The 18,561-nt window shown below is 45.6% G+C and overlaps 1 protein-coding gene and 1 non-coding gene across 2 annotated transcripts in view; both read right to left on the bottom strand.

Annotated features, from left to right (window-relative positions):
- RORA (RAR related orphan receptor A) overlaps positions 1–18,561 on the bottom strand; it is a 773,250-nt gene that overhangs the window by 285,972 nt on the left and 468,717 nt on the right. The window lies entirely within an intron of this gene.
- On the bottom strand, positions 4,798–4,960 carry LOC136377668 (U1 spliceosomal RNA). The gene has a single exon (XR_010746346.1). It is a non-coding gene; the product is annotated as a U1 spliceosomal RNA (small nuclear RNA).

Here is an 18,561-nt window from a genome sequence, read left to right as displayed (position 1 = left end):
AGGCCCTTTGATAACCGTGTGTACCTTGGCCTGACTCAGATTTAAGGCTCTGGTGGATTCATTGTCATGGCGTTGGGTAAACAAATGTTTGTTTGTTTTTAGGTTTGCTCGCTTGTATTGGGGTGGCGCCCTGTGTGTCTAGTCTATGGAAGACTACAGCAGATTCCAATGTGCGGATTGCCTTCCTGTTTGGGAGGGGCCATTGTTTGCTATTGTTTGCTGGAGAAGGGTTTTTTTTTTTTGCCCTTCTCCAGATCATTCATCTGAGAATCCTTTGCTGGGCAGAGGAGTACAGAGAGAATCCAGAGACAGAGAGAAAGAGAGAGAGAGAGAGAGAAAGAAAAGAGAGAGAGAGTGTGCTGAGGCTGGTGAGGGCCTGTGAGTCAGGGAGAGTCCGGAGAATGAGTCAGAGCTTTGGGAGCCCTGAGTGAGAGGGAAGCGGTCTTCCCTGCCTGTTTGCTCGTCTGCTATTAGGAGATTTTAATAAATGGAATGGCCCACCGTCCTCTGGTTCTGCAGTTCTTTTACTGTCTGCCTGAATCCAATGTGAACTCACACGACGACCACGGCCACGGCCACTGACATTACACATGGCTTCTGGAGATTCCTAATAGGGCAGTTCTCTGCTACACATGCCAGGCAACCTAATCCTGACACAGTACTGCTCGGAAGAATTGACTTTGTCATCAGACTATCTGGGTCAGAGGAGTCTGTGGAGTGTGCTTGTCAATGTCAAAGCCAGTCTTAATAGTCGTCTTCGAACAGGCTGCCCCATTTCTTGGTGTCTTCATCTGAGAATCTGTACTAAGCAAGACCCATCACCAGACACTGTTTCATCCTGAGAGCCCTCAGAAGGATCATGGAGGCCCAGTCTCCTTGGGTCCTCCACCAGACATAGCTTTCTAAAGACTCCTTCTTGTAGGGCTGATGATTTTCCTGCTTCTATCAGTAGAGTTTACTCCTAGAAAAGAGAAAGCCCCTTTCCTGTGTTCTTACCCTGTTTACTGCCTTGAATAGCCACTCTTTGGATTTCAGAGTTTCAATGGACGTACTCATATCTAGGTCACACAGATGTCTCACTGTCTTCATACTACTTTATGCCAAAGTCCTGAGATGCACCACATTTGTCAGTAGTGTTTCAAATGGACAGAAGTCGTTTACAGTCTCTTTCTAAACGATCTAGTCTGCCCCCTCCCACAGTCGTCTCATTTTCACCTCGAAGCAGCGCGCACAAATGGAGGACGAAAGCTTTCTCTTTGTTGAACCCACATTATAAGAGTGTTCCTTAGATTCTATTACCAAACAACCATTGGCTTTGACTGGAAACTTGAAAATTTAGGGTAATTGTAGTATCAATTCATGATTACTCAACACATTTCCTCAACTTCCTTTGTGACTGATATTTTGAGTATATTACTGTAACATCCTCTGAATAAAGTGTGTTGTCCTGAAATAAGTTATCAGTGGAGAGTCTAAGACACCCCACACCTCTAAGGTTTCTCGTCTATTAATCACGTGGCTGCCAGAATATCTTTACCCTCTTGTTTCCATCCTTCTCTCTTAAGCTCCCGACACTTGTACTCGGCTTCCTGGATTTGCCTTCAGCATTAGTCGTAACGTGACTCTAAACGAATGGGATTTCCACATTATTTTTGGTCCAAGCTACAAATGATTAGATTCCCTACCGAGCCCCGATGGCAGTATTACGAGGCTTTAACTTGATGGGACTGACTTCATTAACAGAATTCTCTCTCCAGTTGTTTGACTATGTTAATGTTGCTAGAAGGGGAAAACTGATTTTCTGTATGTAAGCTGTTTTCAAATTTGCGTGGGGGGTTCTTCTGAACAGATCTGCACTTTTCTTCCTATAGAGACACTGCAATTACATATTCGTTTTTCTCCTTATAAAAGCTAATATCACGCTAGGCACTCCGGCAGGAGTACTTAGCTTTAGCTCTGATAAGAAACTCTTCTTGGATATTTGTGGTCTAAGCTCTAAGACCTCTTTTCCTTCTTGTCCTCTTTGCTCTCAGCCATCTCCTTTATCACCCCTACTCAAGGCACACATGCACACACACACAAACACACGCGCGCACACACACACACACACACACACACTTCATTTATGCCTACCTTGGAACAGATCTGAGCCAACATATTCCCCGGGGGGAAACCATGGTCTCTTTTCCTATTAATGAACAGTATGTTGTTGCAGATTCAAGGAGGGCTTAATTTAATAAACATGGAGAAATGAATATGCTTCCGGGACATCAAACCTCTTTAGGTTTAAAATTACTGACACAGAAGAATTATCTTATGCGGCACCCCCTCCCCCGTCTCCTCACGGCTGAGTCATTAAGGAATACAATGTGGCAGGGAGAAAAGTCCCCTGCATTGGGCTTTGATGCCTTCTACCCTCTGACTCCATCTCCCTCCATCCCTAAGTGCCGGGAAAGGCGTCAGATCTGCGGACATCAGCAATGGCTGTCTGAGAACTAGTTCAACCTAAAATTCTGTGGCTTAGTCCTTATCAGTAATTGGACGGGAACCTGAAACTTTGTTGAAGGGGAAGGTATTTTGCTTGCTCAGTTAGAACTGAGTTTAGACAGCACCCAGGATATGGTGATCAGCAACGAGCTTGAGGCGAAGGACCCCATGGCTGGCTTGTGGCTGCCTTCCCCCACGCTTCCCCTGCTACGTCTCATGGGTGCTCTTGAGGCTGCATCCTCTGTATTCCCGATCTCACCCTTCTTACTCTTGTGGGGGAAAACGACCACAGTAAGAGAATAAAAATCAGATTCGGCTGGTAAATTAAGGAGGTGACTTTCCAGTATGATTATAGGGACTCACCCCTAAACAGCTACCTCATGGGTCATGCCCTAAGTCTGACTCTCTACTGCTCTTCTGAGTTAAGGCATCCTCACTACTGACACCATCATGCCATAAATTCCCTCATCCTGAACCCACGGCAGGCATTGCTAATCAGTCACAGAATTCTTTCCCGTCAATACCAAACACAGCCCCAAATCTCTTTCCTACTATTGTATAAATACTTAAAGCAGGCACTACCAATCAACATGGAGTTGACACAGGAGCTGAGCCTATGTACACTCTTGGGTAAAGGGACCAAATAAACTGGATCACAGCAGTTTGAGCCCCAACTCCAGCACGTAAAAGCAGTTTGAGTTTGGGCAAGTTATTCTGTGCCTCAGTTTCATTAAATAGAAAATGAGGATACCTAGAGTCTCCCATAGGGTCGCTCTCAGTATTAAATGCTTAGTATTATAAAATGCTGGAAACAGTATCTGGCCCACATCAAAAGGGATATGTGTGTTTGCTATTGTGATTATTGTTTATATGCAAATGTCACCCAGGAGGGACGTGTTACAGTGCATTAGCTGCTTCCCCTTCATCTTGGATTAGTCTGTCAGATGGCTAGGTCATCTCCTTGCAAGGTCTCCAGGAGGGAGGGAAATAGAACAGGGCAACCTGGTCCAGGCCTTCAGAGGCACCAAAGCTGACTGGTGAGGAGCGGAGGACTAGGAAGCTAAGAGCTCAACTGAGAGCTGAGTGCTGGGGAGAAAAAAAGAGGGAACATCAAAGACTTCACATAAGGGCTTTATTAAATACATGTGTTTTTGTCTGCTCCTTTTAAATTAAGCAAACCAAATTGACATAAAGAACATAGACACCCAGGCAAAAGGGTTTCAGTTGAGTCACAGATGCACCAGGTAGGCACAAGGTGTGGGTGTTCCCAGAGTTTGGGGTCCTGGTTGAGGGAGTGGAGTTTTTGCAGAGTCTTTGACTCTTGATCGGCACCAACCACTGCCTAGAGACGCTGCATCAATAAAGTGTCATTACTGCCTCTGGGTTTATGCAGTCAGACCTGACCATCCTATTTATCTTGCAACCTGCTTCCCCCCCCCCCACCTGTTTACTGTTTCCTCTGTCTCTCAGCTCTCATCACTTTGTAACACAGTACACTGTACAGTTGGCCCTCTGTATCTGCAGGTTTTCACCCCCCAATTCAACCAAGTGCAGGTAGAAAGCAGTATTTTCAATTCGCGGTCGGGAATCCCTGGATGCGGAAGGCCCACTTAATGCATTGTTTTATGCCATTTGGGGAAGGGAAGTGAGCATCCATGGGTCACTGGGGGGTCCTGGAACCAGTCCCCCAAAGATACCCAGGAATACTGTAATTTACTTATTTCTTATATTTATTGCTAATTGTCTGTCTTCTCCCTGCAGGAATATAAGCAACTCAAAGGCATGGATATTTGTTTATGTTTGCTGATGTATTCCTAGTACCTAGAATTGTGCCTGGTTAATAGTAGGTGCTGAATAAATATTTACTAAATAAATGAATGAACGTTGTTGGTTCTTAAATGCAGTTCTCATACTTGAAAACACTGGGGACTCTTTAAGGCGGTAGTGAAAACAAAACAACATAGAAACAAAGAATAAGCATTTGCATAGTCAGTCCTCTCTAACAAAGTGTACTCCAATTAGTCCAGGGAGAAGCTGAGCAAAGCAAACAAATCCAGAATATTAGCTCAAGAGGAAACACAGACGTACGTGTTTCCTCCCAAGTGAATAGATATGGACACATCTCCTTCTTCATAAGGAAAAGCCTCATGATATCATGGAAAAGTCACTGGCCTACAGATAAAGAAAGCTTGCTTGAAGACCCAGCGTGGCACAAACCTGCTGTGTGACCATAGGCAAATCACTTTTCCTCTCTGGCCTCAGTTTCCCATCCAAGTTAATCTTGATTGAGTTCAAATATTTTTTTTTCCTTAGGGGACAGCGCGAACGCAGTCCCCCACTACCACAAATTATGCAGTCGAGTTTCCCACATTTGGGGAAATCGCAGGGGTCAGCACATCCGAGTGCAATGGATAAGCCTCGCCCTGGGAAAACCACCTTCGTGATCACGGTGTCTCCCCTGCCAGGTAAGTATGAGTTCAAATATTTAACAAATGCCTACTTCATCACTTCTAGCCCTAAGATGGCATTCCCCTACTTAGTCCTACTCAATATTAAGATGCTAAACTAGCCTAATACTACCCTGGCTGGATGGCTCGGCTGGTTAGAGCATCATCCAAAAGTACAGAGATTGCCAGTTCGATCCCCAGTTAGGACACTTATAAGAACAAATCAGTGTTCCTGTGTGTCCCTCTCTCCCCTTCTCTTGCTAAAATAAAATAATTTTTTTTTTTTTAAGAAACTATCCTAGCCTGACTAGGTGGTGGCGCAGTGGATAGAGCGTCGGACTAGGATGCGGAAGACCCAGGTTCAAGACCCCGAGGTCGTCAGCTTGAGCGCGGGCTCATCTGGTTTGAGCAAAGCTCACTAGCTTGGACCCAAAGTTGCTGGCTCAAGCAAGGGGTTATTTGGTCTGCTGAAGGCCCACAGTCAAGGCACATAGGAGAAAGCAATCAATGAACAACTAAGGTGTCACAACAAAAAACTAATAATTGATGCTTCTCATCTCTCTCCATTCCTGTCTGTCTGTCTATACCTATCTATCCCTCTCTCTGACTCTCTCTCTGTCTCTGTAAAAAAAAAAAAAAAAAGAAAAAAAAGAAACTAACCTAAATTTGATCATTCATGGGAGAGAAATTAAAAGCTGCATCTCCTTCTGTCAGAACTGTGGGCTGCAGCCCCTAGGTGGCTTACAACCTTCATTTAGATATCCTTACTCAGTAGAGTAGGCATTTCCTCTGAAAGGTGAGGTGCTGAGGGCCCTGGTCACGTGCTCACCTCTAATCTCGACTTTGGAGAACCAGAATCAAACAGCAACCTCGCCAGCACAGAGAATGAGTAAAATGTCAATAGTCAAGGTGCCTATTGAACGACTGAGCGAGGGGGTGTGCAAACGCTCTTCCAAATGGCTTAAAAAAGCATCACAACAATGTGAGTGGGTTACCACCACTGCACGAATACACACCTGGAAGATCTCTTTACTCTCGTGCATTCTTGAATATTGAACCTAGAAAAATAAATTGATTTGCTGTTTAATCCAATAGTCAATACAAGCTTCTTTTGTAAAGACTCAATTGACTTAAAACTCAGGCCATAGCCTCCGGCAAGAAAGGTCTAATGCAACCATGCAGGCCGGGTATTGATACATATCATAAGCAGTTGTTTCTTCAGTAAGAAACAGTTATTCCAAACCACATTTTGTAGGAATGGTCAGTGGGCAAAGATCAATGTTGTCAATAATAATTTTTGATCAGGCTGACTGAAGAGCTGGGTGCAGGCTTGCTACCCTTACAGTTTACAAGGTTGTCTGATGGGATTAGGTTATCATGATTTTCCCCCCATGCACAAGGACCTGTCTTTCTCTCTCCATTCAAACACGAGGTTAAACACCCCCCCCCCCCCCCGTCTCCAAAGAGCTGCTGTCCCTTAATGTGCTCTCTGCCACCGTTGCTCTAGCATCGAAACCACCCCATCTCACAGCATAATCACCTGGCCGCTGTCAAGTATCTGCACTTCGCTGTTTTGCTGCTGAATGACAACAGGATAAATTAGGAGAGCTAGAAATTAAATTACACTGAGTATACTTTAATACCTCATGTGCAAATCCTACTCTCTGGCTCTCTTGGGGACTCAGTGAAGGCAGAGCAGTCACAATCGAAAATTTCTGAGAACTGATGGCCCCCTTGACCAAAAAACAGAATCCGCCTCCTCCTCCCCCTTTCCCCGTCTCACTTAGAAGAGCTGCTCCTTGCTTCTTCTCCTGGAGAGGGCTACTGTTTTCCTTTTGTTTCAGGATCCTTTTAGAGCAGGGGTCTCAAACTCAACTCAGCATGTGGGCCGCAGAGCAAGATCACAGCCGTTTGGAGGGCCGCACTAGGTCTACAAAAGGCAACTGTTACGCAACACTTTTCTCACCGCAGTTGAAAACAAAAAAAAATCAGTACAACAAGCACAATCGTACATGCAGTTTACTCAGTGTCACAAAACGACCAGAAACTATAGTTCGCATCACAACTGCTGTTAACTAAGCTAATATCTAGCTAGAATGCTAGAGAAATGAAAAATACAAGTAGGCCCCTAGGCTTACTTAATTTTATCCAAAATATTTTGAACTTCGTGGATTAGTCTGCGGGCCGCACAAAATTGTTCAGCGGGCCGCGTGTTTGAGACCCCTGTTTTAGAGCTTTATCAAGAACACACTGTTGACTGGTGAAAGGGTGTCCATTTCCAGAGAATTTGCATTAAAATCTTATTAAAATTTTCCTCCTAAGTGTGCAACAAACTGTGAAGTTCCCCTTGAGCTTCAGGTTTAGACAAACCCCAGAACTCAAAGTAAACATGAGATAGGCTTAATAACAACTTCTAGGGAATCCTTTTCAAGTTCAAAGTAGATTGTAAACATTAATTAATCAGTTCCCTCTCCTGACACTGTGTGAGATAGGAACTGGCCCCATTTTATAGATGAGAACATCTAAGTGGAGAACATGAGAGACTCCTTCCAAGCTGAGATGGATTTGAGTCGACGAAGGGATGAAACATTTTGATTCCCATGCACAGTAAGGGTTCGTGAGACTTTTCTCATTCACAGATATCAACACCTACCCTGTCCTGGGATCAGGAACTGAGCCTAGCTTAACCGTCTCTCTGTCGTGGTCTGAGCAGTGCCTCTCAGCTCGGTGTGGCTACCACCTACTTCCTCCTTCAGTGTTCTGGGCCTAAGGGACTGCCCTGCTCCAGTGCAGCTGTCAGGAGCTCAGATCAAAGGCTCCCCTCTGGGTCATTTAAATGCCCAAGGTAGGTAGGTAGGTAGGTAGATAGACAGATAGATAGAAGAACAGGCCAATGAATAGTGTAACATCGTACTATGTAAGTCTGTTGGTTAATCTTAGTAATCCACATGTCTTTTATAAAAAACCAAGTCTGGTGGTCACTTTGGAGGAAACCCTGCAAGGTTTTTCTCAAGACAGCCTTAGCAAGGAGCTGCTGACAACTTTGATATGGTTCTACATTTTCCCCATGAAGTGCCTTAAACTGATGAACACTGATATTCTTTCTCTTGACTGAAACGTTGTGAAATGGTCGACCGAGAGCCAGGAGGAATTATCTATGTGGTTCCAAGGCACCAAGGAGCTTTTCCTCCGTTGAGAGGGTGCTGACTCTCAGATTTCAGCTCTCCCTCATCCAAAACATGGGAACCCATGTTTTCCAAAGCACTCGGAGGTTTTCAGCAAATGTTTATACATCTCACGAAAATACCTTTAGAAGAAACAATAGGAATGCATAGGATATATGTCTGCTCCGGTGGGGAGATGGTAGGAGTTTTTAGTTGAGCCCTAATGAATATGGGAATTTAAAGAAAAATAGAGGGAGAGAAATGCCTTTCTTTACTGCCACACAGGGCATGGCAGGGGAGGGAGGGGCCCTTTTGTAACGCTGTTGTGTAGACAGGTACAGGAAGCACTGGATTGGTCTAAGGAGCACAGTGTAGATTGTGCACACAAGTGAGTTACATTACCTGTCAGGGAACATGCAAGAGAGATATCCCTTTAAAAAGAACTGGGCATGGCCTCCTTGGATAATTGCTTCTACTCAGCATCATTATTCAATTAGTAATTTAGTTTTATAGGATCTTTCATGTGAGAAAACATTTTAAAACAAAAAATGCTTCATTCTTATTTTCATTTTAATGAACTCAAACATTCTGCTTGAGAGATGAGCCGAATTAGGGATTACATTACTGACCCAAAATAACTGAAAATGAAACAAAATATATATATAAAGCAAAACAAAACAACAAGCTGGCACTGCAGCACCATGATCCCCGGGGCCAGTGTCCTCAGAGCTCGCCATGCCCGGACCAAACTTCCTGAGGCCCACTGTGTGTCAGGAACTGTGCTTGGTCCCCGCAGTACTGAGATGAAGCAGATATAATTCCTACATGTAGGGGCACCAGTCTAGCAAGGGAGGGGATAAGAAAAAAAAAAGTGCTATAATAAAAGCTGATTTTTTATTTGCCTCTTTCTATGGGTCATGCAATCTTTCAAGAGCTTTCTGTTCCATTTCTAATTCTATCTTCACAATCACTTTATTAGATGGGTTCTATGATTATACCCATTTTATAGACAGGAAAACTAAGGCTTAGAGGGCTTAAGTAATTTCTTAAAGGTCACAAAACCTGGAAGAAGCAGAGCTAGGTCTTTCTGACTCAGCAGGCCAAATTTATATCCCCACCTTATTCTGCTTCTTAAGTACATAGAAGGTATGGGGTGGGGGGGTTAGGGCGTGTGGGGTGCTCATTTTGGCTGTGTTGGGGTGGGGGGGAGAGTTGAACACATTATTTTCTCTTATTAGGTTATGCTGCTGCAAATAAGAGCAGATTCAGCATCTTGAGTGCCTGTGGCTTTCAAGATGGGTGTTAATGAACACCCCCCCCCCACTTCCCCTTGAACTTGCATGTCCAAGCAGCCTGGGCAGCTTTATGGTCAGCCGTTGCCTTTGAGGCTGGTCATTGGAGGGGGGGGGGATATAACCTGGACTCCTCATACTGGGGTTTAATTTGGCACCTGGGAGCCATTTGTTTTAGTTCCTGGGGCAGGACACATATTGGTCTGCTTACCAACATTTGTGCAGCCCAAGTCACCCAGCCAGCCCTCAGACTTGGTGCAGCTGATCTGTAACTCAGTCATCCATCTATCCTCGAACTGTATCCTCCCTGGCAAGCGCCTTACCACAGTTCAGTGAACCGAGCTCCAGAGCTCCAGTACCTTGGCTGTGGTGTCAAGTCACAGTTATATAACCACTGGGCTGAGTGCCTCCCCGGAGGGGGAGAAAGGGGCGGGGGAGGGGTGGCCAGCAGGAAAGGCATTATTAGCGTAACGTTCAGAAAACAGACTTTGAAATCTTCCAGAGACTCGAGAGTTTGGAACTGTTTGTTTCCCGTTTACTTCTATCATCTTCCAACTCTGCGCACTGGAGTCTGGTCAGCTGTGGGTCGGGAGGCTGGCAAAGTGAACAGGGCAGAGAGTTTATTTAGCCTTAAAATATGCCTTGTTGTACGGCTGTTTTCAGTAGACGGAGGTTGATGAGGAAGAGCATGTGCGAATTAGTGCACAATTACACTAAGGAAGTGTCGGAAGTTTTGCAACTATTCTTTTGCTTCTAAAATGCTACACAAACTATTCTTAATGTGCACAGTTGGAAAGATGGACAGACCTGAAGATTGATGGCTTCCCAGAAGCTCCCTGAAACCTTCCAATAAGGACAACTGGGTAAACAAATGAATGCCCTTTCAGGCTACTTTTTTTTGGGGGGGGGAGGGTTGTTCCTTTTGCCCACAAGAGTTACAACCATCTGTTTTTTTTAAAAAGATGGCAATGTAGTCATATCATGTGCAGTCACTTCATATCACAGAAATCAATTTAGGTTTTATTCATATAGACTCATCCACAGCTGTCATCTGCCCCTCCAGCTGTGAGAAATAAAGTTTCCCATCTACACTCCCCCCATCCCATGTGGCCCTAAAACATTTTTAATGAATAGTACTAGATAAGTGAGCATGTGGGGAAATGTTCATCTCTGCTAGTAATAAAAAATGCAAATGAAAGCAACTCTGAAAAGGTAGCATGTTAGCCTTCCCAAAGAATGCCCTAATGATGGCCAGGCTGCAGGAAAACCGAGAGACTCAAAAGGTATAGCCCTTGAGTTAAATCAGCATAATTCTTCTTGAAAGAAATAAGGCAATATGTAACAAGAATCATAAAGCTGTGCTTACTCTGACCCAGTAATCTTTCTCCTGGGAATTTACACTAAAGAAATAATATGGAAGAAGCAAAATGCTACACAAACTGTGGCATTGTCTCTAATGATCAAATCTAATCATGCATATACACACAACATTCCAGAAGGAGCCCAATGTTCAGTAATTGGGGAAGGCTTAACAAATACAGTATACTGACAATGGAATATTAGACAACTATGAAACTCCAAAAGACACGATGAGAGAATTTAAGATCTAATATCACAATGATGACATTTACTTGAATCTTTTTATCTTTTTTTTAATACATAAAAAAATGTGTATTATAGAGAATGTACTAGGAGGCCTATCAGACAATTATTTTCCTGTTCAGATCCCCTCTACAAAGGATGTTCATTAAGAATTTCCCAAATAAAAATAATGAAATAGAGAGGGTTACCAAGATCATGCCGGATACTGAGGGAGGGCTCTAAACATTGCATCCTTAGTCCTCTAGTCTCAGTTCGGTCCTTGACCTTTGAGTCTCAACTTTGTAGACAACCTCTTCCAAAAGGGGAGACTTTGGAAGCTGCTGAAATAGGACCCTGCTCTCCCCACACCAACTATACTATCTCACACCCATTCAGGTCCTAGGAGCACTTCCTCGAGACCCGGAGAAAACTCCCTGCCAGAGCTTCAGAACCCTCCAGATCGACTATCTAGGATCCATCCTGGAATTAAGGAAACTCAGGCCCAAGTGACTGATCAGCTTGGAAAGACCAGCAAAGAAGTGAATCTTTATCCATGATAATAAAACAGTCTCATAACTGACAGACCTCAATGATTCCTGGTCAAAGCAAATGCAGCCAACCCTTTGCTACATATCAGCGGCTTCCCCATGCCTGTCCGGAAATGGTACAGGCAGGTCCATGCTCTGGTTTTCACTGGTCTGTGTCCGATGGGGAAAATAAGGATAATATAATGACTTTTCATGAAGCTAAATATATTCAAAGTAAAAAAATTATTTCTTACTCTAAGATAATGTCCTTTTTAGTTTTTTGGGTTTTTTTTTTGGTATTAAAACTCCATTCTTTTGGGAGAAGATGATGAAAGTAGATGGTAATCATTTTTTATTTCTGTTATTCCTTTGCAGAAAAATAAAGGAAACTTATATTGGCCCCTAAAATGCAAGTGACGTCAGATTGCTTCATTGCACAGGTTAACTTTGGGGCCTCATTCATAGGGAGATGGAGATTCTGGACATTCTAATGGGGCCACACCAAACAGTTTGGCAAAGAGTCCTGGTCCTGTTGACTCTTCAAAATGTGCTGTGAAACAGTTACAAGCTTTGCATCCATAGCTGTAGATGCCTGTCTAACTTTCCAGGTTGTGAGTGTCTTTGCCCAGGAACCGTGTCTTACTCATCCTTGTGGTTTGTTTTCATCTGTTTGTTTTGGTAATTAACACAGCATGGAGTAAAGCGTTGTTAAACTCTTCTGTGGTTGGACAAAATGGGTGAACTCTTAAGAACAGCTGCAGAATTGAGGAGAAAGCTTCAAAGTGGGTTCAGAAAACATAATCAGGGCCCTGTTTGGCTCAGTGGTAGAGCATCGGCCTGGAGTGTAGATGTCCCAGGTTTAATTACTGGTCAGGGCACACTGGAGAAGCATCCATCTGCTTCTCCACCCCCCCCCCCCCACTTCTCTCTCTCTCTTTCTGTCTTCTCCTCCCCTTCTACAGCCATGGCTCAATTGGAGCGAGTTGGCCCAGGATGCTGAGGATGGCTCCATGGCTTCTGCTTCAAACGCTAAAAAAAAAAAATGGTTGCAATGGAGCAATGGAGCAGTGCCCTAGAGGGCAGAGCATCGCCCCCTAGTGGGCTTGCGGGTGGATCCCAGTCGGGGCACATGCAGGAGTCTGACTCTGCCTCTCTCCTCTCTCTAAAACAGTGGTCCCCAACCCCTGGGCTGTGGACCGGTACTGGTTCATGGGCCATTTGGTATCAGTCTGCAGAGAAAGAATAAATAACTTACATTATTTCCGTTTTATTTATATTTAAGTCTGAACGATGTTTTATTTTTAAAAAATGACCAGATTCCCTCTGTTACATCCATCTAAGACTCACTCTTAATACTTGTCTCATAAGTTCGACAATTATATTTAAAAATACCACAGTTTTGGCCCTGGCCGGTTTGCTCAGTGGTAGAGCGTTGGCCTGGCGTGCAGGAGTCCCAGGTTCGATTCCCGGCCAGGGCACACAGGAGAAGTGCCCAACTGCTTCTCCACCCCTTCCCCTCTCCTTTCTCTCTGTCTCTCTCTTCCCCTCCCGCAGCCAAGGCTCCATTGGAGCAAGGTTGGCCTGGGCGCTGAGGATGGCTCTATGGCCTCTGCCTCAGGTGCTGGAATAGCTCTGGTTGCAGCAGAGCAACGCCCCAGATGGGCAGAGCATCCCCCCCCCCCCCCCCCCCGGTAGGCGTGCCGGGTGGATCCGGTCGGGCGCACGTGGGAGTCTGTCGGACTGCCTCCCAGTTTCCAACTTCAGAAAAATACAAAAAATAAAAAATAAAAATAAAAATACCACAGTTTTTACGCCGGTCGCATAATTTTATTTTGTGCATTTATCCATTCCACCCTGAAGGTTGGTCCGTGAAAATATTTTCTGACATTAAACCGGTCCGTGGCCCAAAAAAAGGTTGGGACCACTGTTCTAAAATATAAAAATAAATAAAATAAGTTAAAAAAAAAAAACACAATCAGAAGCCTGGATCAGCCACATAATAGTCTGACTTGAGCAGTTACTAGGCCTCTCGAGTTCTAACAGTGCAGCAACTTCCTACACCCTCCACCAGCATCCAAGCTGTGTCCCTGTGTCTGGGTCACGTGAAAGCACCTACATCTGTGTTAATTTTGTTTCATTCTATCTTAGTGCCCAAGTGATGCTTCTCACATTTACATGTCGCCCCTAACCCAGTCCTGGCCAGAGGGGATCAAGAAGCAAAAGGCCAGGTCCTCCCACTCAGGGCAGTGAAGGACCAGAGGCAACCCGTCCGCGTGCTTCAGTGAAAGACAAAATCAAATACAAGCAGCATCCGTTTGCCTTTTCTCCTGATTATTGAGTTTGACAAAATAACCTGTACCCGCTTGTACATTCATTACAGAGCTTCTGAAATGATTTTTCTTTATCTGCTTGAACATAGGGATTTTTAATGAACAGTTTCAATGTCTGGTTTCATGCACTTGAAACGTAAACAACAGTAAAGCTCTTTCTAACGGGCTTGATCCATAACCTCAAACGGTCTACCCGAGACTTCAGCCGGCGGATGGATCTGTGTGGGTTGGATTCTCACGTGCTTTCTTCCAGTCAATAATGCAAATGAAGAAGAACTTTCAGCCTCCCTTTTCCAGAAGTAAATGTTTTAAATTAATAAAGAGGTAAATGGAGAAGGGATCTGAATTTTAAGTGCTAGTAAATGAGGCATGAAGGTGCAAAGAGAGAGCTGTAACAGCCAGGGCAATCCCATGTATTCTTTTGAACAAATTTATTTGCAAAGTATGTCACATGTGACACAATGCAACTTCAGATATTCTGCCTGGTGTAGTGGAAGAAGCTTATTGGGACCACTCACCTCCCTCCCAGTTGCATCTCGCACTGCTCTTCCCCGTGTTTCTGGGCTCCGGCCTTCGTAGCTTACACCCAGTTCCTCAAACATGTACTCTTCATCTCTCCACGGGGCCTTTGCACATGACATTCCCTTTGCCTGGTTCAGTTCTATTCATGTTTCTGATTATCCCTTCCTCAAGGAAGCAGTCCTCCTTCTTGTGATGAGACAAATTTTCCATTCTGTATTCTCAGAGGTTGTATCCTTCGTCACACTTGCTGTTACTGTGCATTTATCTGGTGACAGTTCGATGAGTTCTGTCCCCACATGACCGTTAGCTCTGCAGGACAGGGACTGTGCCTATGGTCACTCCCCATCTCATCCCCAGCACCCTGCATGATAGGAGCTTAGGAACTGTTTTAAGAACTGTATCAATGAAGTGAATGAATCCCCGACAATTAACCTCATCAAAATATTTTTTTAATGACCTGGCTTTGCAAGGCAATCCATGGAACAAGTTCAAAATCACAGTTCCAGGCCTCTGGGGGTTTCATCAGCTAGAGGTATCATTTTCACACAGAAACTATGTCGCCGAGGTTGAGAGATGGGCTGGGCGTGGCATCAGCAAATCCAGGTGTGCTCCAAATGGCACACACTGCCTTGGACTAACCACCAAACCTTCTGTCCTTCCGTTTCCCCACTTGTCAAATGGCGATAGTATCAGGGTGCCCTTTGTGGAGGATAGTCAGAGGGTAAAATCAGATAACAGAAATAAAAATACCTGAACAAGGCCCTGGCCAGTTGGCTCAGTGGTAGAGCGTCCGCCTGGCGTGCAGGGGTCCTGGGTTCGATTCCCGGCCAGGGCACACAGGAGAAGTGCCCATCTGCTTCTCCACCCCTCCCCCTCCTTCCTCTCTGTCTCTCTCTTCCCCTCCCGCAGCGAGGCTCCATTGGAGCAAAGATGGCCTGGGCGCTGGGGATGGCTCCTTGGCCTCTGCCCCAGGCGCTAGAGTGGCTCTGGTCGCGACAGAGCGATGCCCCGGAGGGGCAGAGCATCGCCCCCTAGTGGGCGTGCCGGGTGGATCCCGGTCGGGCGCATGTGGGAGTCTGTCTGACTATCTATCCCCGTTTCCAGCTTCAGAAAAATACAAAAAAAAAAAAACCTGAACAAGGTAAATAGTGATGTTACTTTTTACTGACAAGGAGCTACCTCCTTAGCCGCCTCTATAAAGTCATGGGCTTTACTAGAAAAATGTGGACGTGACCTTTTGTGGGTGAGACAGAGCTTGGGCAACAGGAGTGGGTCGGGCCAAGTTCAGGCACGGGTCTGTAGCAGAAGGGCAGACAGAGAGGGGGCTACTCTAGGGGGCTGGGGAAGACCGGCCTCCTTCTACCAGGGCCACATACAAAGGACGGCCACTCCGAAACAGGCCACAGACCAGCTTCATGATGGCAGAGGACCAGGGGAAAGGAGCAGAGGGGGAGACTCTCCTATAAAGCAAACCATCTGCCCTGAGTTTGGTTGTGTCTCTTATGGTACCCGACGGCTATCTCACCTGGGTTTGGCAAACGAACAGGAAGGCTCCTCCCTACTTGATCTCACCTAACTAGACCTGGCCCTCACTAGGGGCAGCTCCCTCAGGGAATGTTAGAGTCTGATGACCACTCAAAGCAGAGGTATAGACAGTCCTGCATGATCACAGCAAGAACCATAGCCTTTGTCAGGATAGGGTGACTTGGGAACCACTGGATTGGGGGAGTGAGTGGAACCTCATCAGTGTTTCCTGAAAATGCTCAAGCCTTCCAGTCTATAGTTCTCAAAATGCAATGTCATCCTATTTTGCAAGTAAGGAGCAGAGAGGCTCATAAGCAAGTCTACGGCGAGTCAGTAACACTGCAAAGCTAGGTGCAGGTTCATCAAGTGGGACTTAACAGGACGGCAGGGGAGAGGTGCTGGGTAACCACACAGGACCATCAGAACAGGAGGCCCCGTAACTGCCTAAGCAGCTGCTGCAAAGTTTGCGAGCTCAGGGACCCTGGCCTAGCTGAGCGACAGATGTGGCAGTCACTGAATGAAACACTGCACCAGCCCCTGTCTTATTTGTCTGCAAAGGTTATACCCTCACCAGATGGTGACAGGAATCACAGATCCACTAAACGTGGCACATCCTCACAACCTTCCCCCTTCACCTGTGGTCAACACCGAGGAGGGACGGCCAGAGCCCATCATCCTTTCTAGTGTAATGGAGAGGGCTTATGTTAATGGCTAAGAATTAGCTCATTTAACAGAAATACTGCTTAACTAATCCAGGGCCACCTATAATTGTTTTCTCTAGTTCTGCAGCCCTGTACGGAGTACTTCTAAAGGCCACGCCTTTGTATGAAGCACTGAGAATGCAAAACTGAATAAGACGCCGACCATGACTGCTTCAGGGAGCTATATCCTAATTGATTAGGAGAGCTTACCAACCAAAATATACAGCTGCCCTTTGGCAAGCCTATTCCTGTAATAGACAAGGTGTTATGGGAACTCAGGGGAAGGAGAAACTCGGCCAAGAGAGCCTAGGAGACCTTCCTGAAACAAGGTATTGATGAAAGACCAGGGATTCATCAGGCACCAGAAAGACCTTTCATTCATTCATTCATTCAACATTCAGCTGTGCTGGGCACCTGAACAGGTGCTGGGGATACAGTGGTGAGTGACACAGCCCAGTTCTTGCCTTCAGAAAGCTCACTGTCTAGTGGGAGTCGTAGGTGTATGAGGAGTTCATCATAAATTTGGAAAATGTTATGAAAGGAAAGTACAAGGTGTCTCAAGAGAGTCTATCCGGGGAACTGATCTTTTCTGGGAGGCAGGAGGAGCCCTGGCCAGACCATGACATTGGAGCCGAGATGGGAAGGATGCTTAGCAGAGTAGAGGCCAAGGGGCCAGAAGTGTGGGCAGGAAGAGATTTGGGGCAGAGGAAGCATCACGTGCATTCATTCATTCTACCGACATTTATGAATTACCTATGTGTTCAGCACTGTGGTCACCATGATGAGTAAAACATCTCTGACACCAAAAAGCGTGCAGTCCAGGGGAGGTAGGATGTGCTACCTTCACGATTGGGAGGGGGAGACACTCTCCCACCAGAGGGAACAGCATGTGCAAAGGCCAGGAGAACAGAGATGAAGACATCTTAGTTGGAGTTGGGGGTCTCTAGCTCTTCTAGTTTACAGCTGTGTAGGGCCCCCTTGGCCCACCATCTTGCTCTTCCTTGCATAAGAACGAAACTCCTTTCTCTACCAATGACAGGGATGTGCCCGAGAGGAAGCCGCCTCAGCAAATGCTGACATGTACATTTTGCAGTGAGCTGGAAGTGGCTGGCCTGGCTTGCCCTGTGCCATCTTCCCTTCCTCCCCGGGCAGAATCCACACACCTACCAGCACCATGAACCTGAATGCTTACAGAGGGCACCCTCCCTGCCTCACCACTCCCAGCCCAGCACCCTGGCCACACCCACGACCCATCCGTACCTGCTGTCTGAGGGTTGGCGCCCCCATCCTGCTTAATAACATTTTCCTTCTGCCTGTCTAATTAACTCCGTCACTGTATCTGCAGTCAGATAAAATGCTCATTTCACACCACATTAATTTTTATCAGCTGAACATTAAGCAACACAAAGCTATCTATGCTTGGTTTAATTTACATACTGACAGACCTACAAAGCATTACCCACAGTGGCTGTGGAGCAAATAAGCAGAACTGGCATCAAACAAGGCTTTTCAAAATGAAATATTGATTTGCAAGGCTGATAGTAAAGGAGGGTTGGCGGGATATGGGAGAAGTGAAGAGTAAAGGGGCCTTTTCCCTTGAAGAACAATTATTAATGTAGTCAACTAATAAGTCTTAAAGGTCAAGTAGAGGGACCAGCTGGGCTCCATGATCTTGAGGATCAGGTATGCTCTGGGCACATAGCCCCATAGTTCATATAGCTCCCTGGAAATGTCCTGCTATCAAAGGTTCCCTGAGCCTAAACAGAACACTCTGAGATAGTAAAGTGTTCTCTCCTGCCCGTCCCCTCTCTCTCTGTCACTTGTGTGCAAACACACACACACACACAAACACACACACACACATGCATACACACACACCATGATATAGCTCACCTCTATAATTCTACTCAAGTTCTTTCTTTCTCTTTTCTTTTAAGTGAGAGAAGGGGAAACAGTGAGACAGACTCTCACAAGCTCCCTGACCAG

Source organism: Saccopteryx leptura, chromosome 6 (assembly GCF_036850995.1).
Source record: "Saccopteryx leptura isolate mSacLep1 chromosome 6, mSacLep1_pri_phased_curated, whole genome shotgun sequence".
Lineage (NCBI taxonomy): Eukaryota > Metazoa > Chordata > Mammalia > Chiroptera > Emballonuridae > Saccopteryx > Saccopteryx leptura.
This window is presented reverse-complemented; position numbering and strand designations above follow the sequence as displayed.